The sequence below is a fragment of the Mytilus galloprovincialis genome, chromosome 10, assembly GCF_965363235.1.
Source record: "Mytilus galloprovincialis chromosome 10, xbMytGall1.hap1.1, whole genome shotgun sequence".
Lineage (NCBI taxonomy): Eukaryota > Metazoa > Mollusca > Bivalvia > Mytilida > Mytilidae > Mytilus > Mytilus galloprovincialis.
Genome location: NC_134847.1, coordinates 36,447,646 through 36,455,672, shown reverse-complemented (window position 1 = coordinate 36,455,672; position 8,027 = coordinate 36,447,646). Strand labels below are relative to the sequence as shown.

At 31.7% G+C, this 8,027-nt stretch overlaps 1 long non-coding RNA gene across 1 annotated transcript; it reads right to left on the bottom strand.

Moving 5' to 3' along the window:
• Positions 1–1,642: 1,642 nt before the first annotated feature.
• Positions 1,643–7,160, bottom strand: LOC143047469 (uncharacterized). The gene is made up of 3 exons (XR_012969570.1): positions 7,035–7,160; positions 3,234–3,321; positions 1,643–2,359 (listed from the first exon to the last, which is right to left on the bottom strand). It is a non-coding gene; the product is annotated as an uncharacterized LOC143047469 (long non-coding RNA).
• Between the last annotated feature and the right edge of the window lie 867 nt (positions 7,161–8,027).

The window sequence follows — 8,027 nt, the reverse complement described above, 5'->3', positions numbered from 1 at the left end:
GACGAGCCCCCAATTTCTGTTACGGCCAGAAATCGCTTTAAATTGTAGCCAACAAAAGACACAAATCAACAATAAAATTTAACAATATTTATTATACAAAAGTTTACAAGAAGTATTACACAAATATTACTGGCAAATTAACTGTCAAAATATGAGTCCAATCTTTTATCTTTATCTGTATCCGGATATCTTTCGGAATCCAATCTGAATATTACGGTCACAATCCAGTATGATGTTGTTTGCAGAATAAAAATGTCAATCCAAATGCTATGAATAATAATGTCTATCGATGTCTAAGTCCAAATCCAAGAGTGAGCGTTTAACTTTAGTGTCTGTATATATATAATTGTCAAGGAAAATTCTAGAACAATCTATACCGGAACATCCTAGAAAGTTACAATGGAAGTTTCTAGTCAAATGTAGAAGTTTATATAACGCATCTTTTATTAGGATCATTCTGGAAAGTTCCAAACATTCTGTAATTGTTCCAGTAATTTCTAAACTGCACAGTTCTAAGATTATTCTGTAAACAACTATCAGGCCATACAACACGAATTAGGCCAACAAAATAAATACAATAATTACAATATCATAACACAGTGTACACGGCCGATAACTTATAACTTTCCATTTTGAACTATCAGATGTATAATAGAATATAGAATATTTTTTTTTTTTTTTATAATATACAACTCTGTCTTACTTGTCATAACTAAACTCATACGCTTGTTTATAAATAACATTTCTGGTGTAAAATAAAAATATAAATAATACCCAAAAAATAAGATTTGATGAAATTACAATCTATTTAAATATTTTTTCTAAGGTTGACTTTGGGAAAATGTAATATATACTCGATGTCAATAGTGAAGGAAAGATTGGAACATACCAGAAATATTGATTTAAAAAAATGTACGCACCTGTCGATGATTCGTCTATACGACTGGGTAGAAAGTTACGGAACTATAAACACTGGACACTTTTAATTTGCAAAACACTCATTTGCAAATCCGCCGCCGCCTCAAACAAGAGCTACAATATCATGTATATAACCAAAATGTGCGGAATTACATGGGATTCAATAATTTCATTGGTTTTATACTGTTACTTTCATATTTATTTTGCAATTTGAATTATAAAAACATGGGATTTTCAATATCCCATGGGACAGGGCAAAATCCCATGGGATTTACCATTATCCCATAGGTTAAATCCCATGGGATTTTTTTTGGTCCCATGGGATTATTGTAGTCCCATGGGATATTTGTTGTCCCATGGGACAAAAAAAATCCCATGGGACTATAATTATCCCATGGGATTTTTAATATCCCATGGGACAAAATAAAATCCTATGGGATTAAAATTATAAATATATATATATAAATATAAAGTTATGTGTTTGTTACAATGAATGCTGTTTGGTAGTAAAATGTTTTAAATGTATACGAGTTTTTTTTATATTTTTTATATATACATATATATAATTTTTTTTAAATTTTGTCACAAACATGTTTTTTATTTGTTTATATGACAATAAATATTATTCTTATTTTGGAATGTATAATAATAATATTTTACAGTCAAAGAATAAAGTCCTTTCACTGAAACAAAATGATGAAATTTCTAAATAAATGAAAAAATATTGTTTTGAAATCTTTGTCTTGTTTATTCTATTATGAAAAATAGAACTGAAAAAATATTTCATATTCTGACTGAATAGTTCACTCTTTTCATGAGGTAAGATTTTCTTTGTTATAGGTTCATTGCAATACTTGTATAGGCAAACAATTTGAATTATATATAACTTTGTGGTGTACATAATAGTATGCTTATAATTGCAAATTTATAATATAAACACTTTTTGTTAAAGTTTTTGCTTTCTTTATTCACAGCTTGCTATGTACAATTATTCAGTCCACTATATAAGAGTGAAGTCAATAAATAATTTCATTCACTAGAATATTCCTGCAATTCTTAGACAAAACATTTTTTCAATCTGTTCTTCAAAGATCTTCCTCTGTACATCTTTATTGAATGGAGAGATTCAAATGAGAAGACAAAGCAAGTTTATTTGGACAACAACATTCTAATATCTTGTTCATTCGTTCCATCTTTCAATTGATAATTACATTGTTGTATTTATATGATCAAGTTCTTGTGCATCAATGATCGTGATGATATGACTCCTTTTTGTTTATAGTCATCATGTTGAAATTTCCTCTTTCAAATAAATGTAGGAAAAAACATGTTCCATTTCAAATTAATAAAAAAAGTTGCACTATGGAGAAAAATATCAGCTTTAAGTTTTCCGTTCAGTATTGATCTGTGAATGATGACCATGAAAATCCAGATTTCTGACCTACAAATACACAAACTCAAAAATTATCAGTGAAGAGATCAATAAAATGGCTATTTTATCATGTTTATGATTAATATGATAAACTTTCATTTAAATATTCAAGTACTAAATTACAGAAATCGCTTAAATTTTATAATAGTTTAGTTAAAGTACAGCTTATTTAAAATTATAATAAAAAATATAGGCCACCGATGAGTTAAATAAGATATTACATTTTTAATGCCAAAAAATGGCTTTTTTGCACCAAAGGGAGATAATTTGGAGCTTTTTCAATGATATATGCATTTTAAAAGTCATCTGGGGCCAAACCGAATTGATTGTTTTGAATGATTTGGTGTACCATATGATAAAGATATAAATAAATTGAGTTATGAAAAAAAAATATTAAAACATTTTTCTGAAATTGTTATACCCTAGAGCCTCCTTAAATGTCATTTGATCTCTATTGGAGAAATGTCTCATTGGAAATCAGACTGCTAAGTGTTTCTTATTTTTATATCAACCCAGCCATATTATACCTGTCTAATATCAGGAGCTTGTACATAGTTCAGTGGTTGATGTTGGTTCATACCTGTCATTTTTATTTTTCATAATTTTTTGTTTTTATAAATTAGTCTGGTATATTTGACGTTTGAATTGATGCTCTGTTTCAAATTTGGTTAGTGTTGACTTTTATAGATTACTATAACATGTATAGGGTATGGGTTTTCTCATTACTTACAGGTCATCAATGGCCTCTAATAAGTAATTACAATGCTTACATCCACTAAATTGAACTCTGATGGATAGTTTTCTCTTTCATCATACCACATCTTATTTTAATAAATATTTAATTATTATTCAAGGACAAAATTTTTTATAACAGTGGACTTACCATTTAGGCTTTGTTGACCTCTGTAAATCTTATTTTGTTGATAATTTCTTCTGTTTATAGTTTCCCCTTTATCTTTCATGTTCTTGCCCTACACATAAAAGGGTAAACATCATTTAATGACAAAAATAACTACTACATGTATTACATAATTAGTAGGCAACTTAAAATTTTGTCTTATTTGTATATAACATCAACTTACTCATCATTCTTGCTGTTCAATATCATGAATATTATCATTATTCTATGAATATGAGGTCACAGTAAAATTAACCTTGGCAGGCAGACATCTTTTTTTATATGATACCTTGTAGTCATTCCATACAACAAGTAGACCTATGCTTAAAAAATCTAAGGCCAAAATTAAAAATATGTTTGTTTCCCCTCCCCCCACACGGGTCAAAAATAAGTGCCTGGGTCAAAAAATTATTTTCCACAAAAAAATCGAAATTATTTTTTTCCTGAAAATAATTTGTTTCCATTTTTGGAAAGTGCTTGAAAGCAGAAGGATTGATAATCTAAATAAATACACTCAAATTGAGCACAAACAACTGATAAGTGGCCTGGACTGGACAAGTCAAACCATTCATGTGACCATGCTATGACAATCACATCCAGTTAAAAAAAACTACAGGCTCTCAAGAGCCTGTGTCGCTCATCTGTTAATGTGTTTACTGATGTCGGCCATCTTCGTTGGTAGGCGGGGTCATTAGACACTTTTTTTTTTAAATAGATACCCTAGTATTATGATTGTGGCCAAGTTTGGTTAAATTTGGCCAAGTAGTTTTAGAAATGATTTTTATACAAGTTACAAAAATGACGAAAAGTTGTTCAATATTGACTATAAAGGGCAATAACTCCTTAAGGGGTCCTCTAACAATTTTGATCATGCTGACTTATTTGTAGATCTTACTTTGCTGAACATTATTGCTGTCTACAGTTTATCTCTATCTATAATAGTATTCAAGATAATAACCAAAAACTGCAAAATTACCTTAAAATCACCAATTTTAGGGCAGCAACCCAACAACAGGTTGTCCAATTCAACTGAAAATTTGTGAGGGGATATATCTTATTCTGATGGACATTTAAATCTTGAAAGATTTGCCCTAAATGTCTTAGTTTCAAAGATATAAAGCAAAACCTGCATTTTACCACTATGTTCTAATTTTAGCCATGTCGGCCATTTTGTTTGGTAGGCTGAGTCATCGGACACATTTTTTAAACTACAAACCACAATGATAATTGTGGCCAAGTTTGGTTAAATTTGGCAAAGTAGTTTCAGAGAAGAAGATTTTTAAAAAGTTACAAAAAATTATGAAAAGTTGTTAAAAATTGACTATAAAGAGCAATAACTCCTTAAGGGGTCGACTGACAATTTTGATCATGTTGACTTATTTGTAGGTCTTACTTTGCTGAACATTATTGCTTTTACAGTTTATCTCTATCTATAATAGTATTCAAGATAATAACCAAAAACTGCAAAATTTCCTTAAAATAACCATTTCACAGGCAGCAACCCATCAACAGGTTGTCCGATTCGTCTGAAAATTTCAGGGCAGATAGATCTTGACCTGATCAACAATTTTACCCCATGTCAGATTTGCTCTAAATGCTTTGGTTTTTGAGTTATAAGCCAAAAACTGCATTTTACCCCTATGTTCTATTTTTAGCCATGGCGGCCATCTTGGTTGGTTTGACAGGTCACGCCACACATTTTTTAAACTAGATACCCCAAGGATGATTGTGGCCAAGTTTGGTAGAATTTGGCCAAGTAGTTTCAGAGGAGAAGATTTTTGTAAAAGTTTACAGACGACGGACGCAGGACGACAGACGACGAACGCCAAGTGATGAGAAAAGCTCACTTGACCTTTCAGGTCAGGTGAGCTAAAAAAAACCTGCCTTCCTGGTCTGTTTACAAAGGGTAGACCCGGGGAGGGGAAACAGACATTCTTTTAAATGTGGCCTGATAAAATGACAAAACCAAGAAAACTTATCATTGACCAAAGAACAATAAAATGCGGTCATGGTTTATATATGAATCTGCCATTCAGACATGCACACCTTACAATTGTTTCATATCTACCAAATATAATCTACCTGTAACTTTAAACATATGATAAACTGACAAAACAATGCAGTGTTTCATTGACCAATGAACCATGCATGAAAATGAGGTCAAGTGCATATAAAATATGACAGACAGCTAAGTGCATCTTACAATTATTTCATTCACTAAATAAAGGGGCCTTATTGCTTACAGTATCCTGAAAATTGACCAAACCACAAAAACTAAATATTTTCAAAGTTCCTTATACCCTGCCAATTTGTTATGGTTGTGCCTGTTCCAAGTCAGGATCCCATAATTCAGTGATTGTCGTTTGTTTATGTGTAACATATCTGTTTTTCAATTTTTTTGTACATAAATTAGGTTGTTAGTTTTCAACTTTCAACTTGGCTATCATGTGTAAAATCATACAAGTGTTGGGAAAACAGGAAGTTGTCGAGTGATGAATCTGAAAATGCATCACACGGTATAGCTGACTTATTTAACCCTGAAACCAAATTTCAGAAATCCTTCTATTGTAGTTCCTAAGGAAAATGGGACGAAAAATATTCATCGGACGGACTGACTGACGCAAGGATGGATGGACAGACAGGGGTAAAACAGTATACCCCCCCTTTTTTAAAGTGGGGGCATAATTTTAATACGGGGCTATAAAAACCCATGCAAGATGTCAAAACAAAAAGAAGTAACCTAATTCTTACTTGTTAGGGGCTATTTATTTATTGTCGGTTATACATATAACAATACAACATATTAAAGGTCTGTAGAGCTTTTATCCGACATACATATATATGACAAGCACAATACATTTGTACATGAAACATAAAGCTCATCACTGAGATAGTAGTCTCAGATAGAGGGAGGGGGGTCAACCAAACTCCCCTATTCAATCTGAATGCAGGACAGAAAGTCACAGTCAAAAAGTCACACACTGTCACAGGACAAAAAGTCACAATTTAGTTTTGAGATTATTTTTCTTTGAACAAGAAAACACTCTTTTTGTATTTTTCGTATTTTGTTTTATACATGAACATGATGTAGCAACTTTAAATTAAAATTTATTAAAAACAAATAAATCAGTGCATTAGGTTTGCGCACATTACCATTACATTTGCGCACAAAAATCATTACGTTTGTGTGCAGCTTTTGATTACATTTGCACGCATTTTTTAACATGTAAATATAAAAAAAAAGATATAGTATGATTGCCTTTTACAGCTGACTATGCGGTATGGGCTTTACCTCGGGCTTTGCTCATTGTTGAAGGCTGTTTGGTGACCTATGGTTGTTAATGTCTGTGTCATTTTGGTCTCTTGTGGACAGTTGTCTCATTGGCAATCATACCATACCTTCTTTATATTGGCTTATGGTTGAAGGCCGTAAAGACCTCTAGTTGTTAATGTCTGTGTCATTTTGGTCTCTTGTGGACAGTTGTCTCATTGGCAATCATACCACATCTTCTTTTTTATATTATGAACAATTTCCTAAAATTAAAAATGAATATATGTAATAAAAAGAAGATATTTCAAAATCTTTTTTCATTTATATTCAATCAATTGTCAACAAATTGTTTGTGACTTTTTGTCCTATAACTTTGTTACTTTATGCCTGAGTTTGACATGTGTTTGACTTTTTGTCCTGTGACTTTTTGTCGGAATGTCCTGTGACTTTCTGTTTTTGCAGAAGTCCAGGGAGTGTTAAAAAACCACATGTGCAAGTTGAGAGTCAACACTTACACAGGGACTACACAATACTTTTTCAGAATGTCAGCAAAAAAGAATCACTGGTGACAGGGGAGTGTAACCGATGAATTGATCCTGAATCAGATAAGATTTTCCCGGTACGTCTAAACACCGCTCAGGAGGACCTCCTGGGTGCACGCAGGGCATACAAAGTGCACTCATGGCAGACCCTATATAGTCGCCGTCGTATCTGCACACATGATGGATGTATATATTCGTTATAGATCGTCATACACTTTTCATTTTAGAGATAAATTTGCAAGCAACCTCTTAAGATTCTAAAATAATATATTATTTCCCCCAATTTTCGCAATTTTTTCGCCATATAAAATATTTAGGCGACTGTGCTTTTAGTGAATATAAACGATGACGAGGCCTCACGAATAAATATAAATATGAAATATACTGGAACATCGATTAGCATAGATCGAGCAGCAGAGTAAACTTCCACATAAATCTCGAAGTTATTTACGTCGGATAATATAGACTGTGCTCCTGAATAAAGTTGTCAAATACATTAATTTGTGTTTTTTACTTCTACAAGAAATTTGATTCAAATGCTAATTACGCACCATTTGCTGAGCAGAGAATCATTCTAAGCCAGGAACCGTCTATACTAACTGATAACAGTAAGAATAGAAAGTCTCTGTAAAAAGGCAGTCAATACTAACAGAACTGTATTAACTTAATGATACATGTACATCAAGTTCCAGCACCTCACCAAGCACCCTTGCCTTGCATACTGAGATGGCAAACTGCTGTGTGTCAGTATTTTAATATAAAACTGCGTAGGTTCATATCGTTTGATTCAACGTTTGTTTGGTTATTTTTTAAGGATCGTTGTAAAATTATATCTAAATCTTTGTTAAAATACGATTTTAAATTGTTCAATTCTTTCTATTTCATAATTTTGTCAAAGTCTACTTTTTAAAGTTTTAAATTTTACAGAAAAAATGAATATTCCAATTTGATTTGAAGAAAATCTTT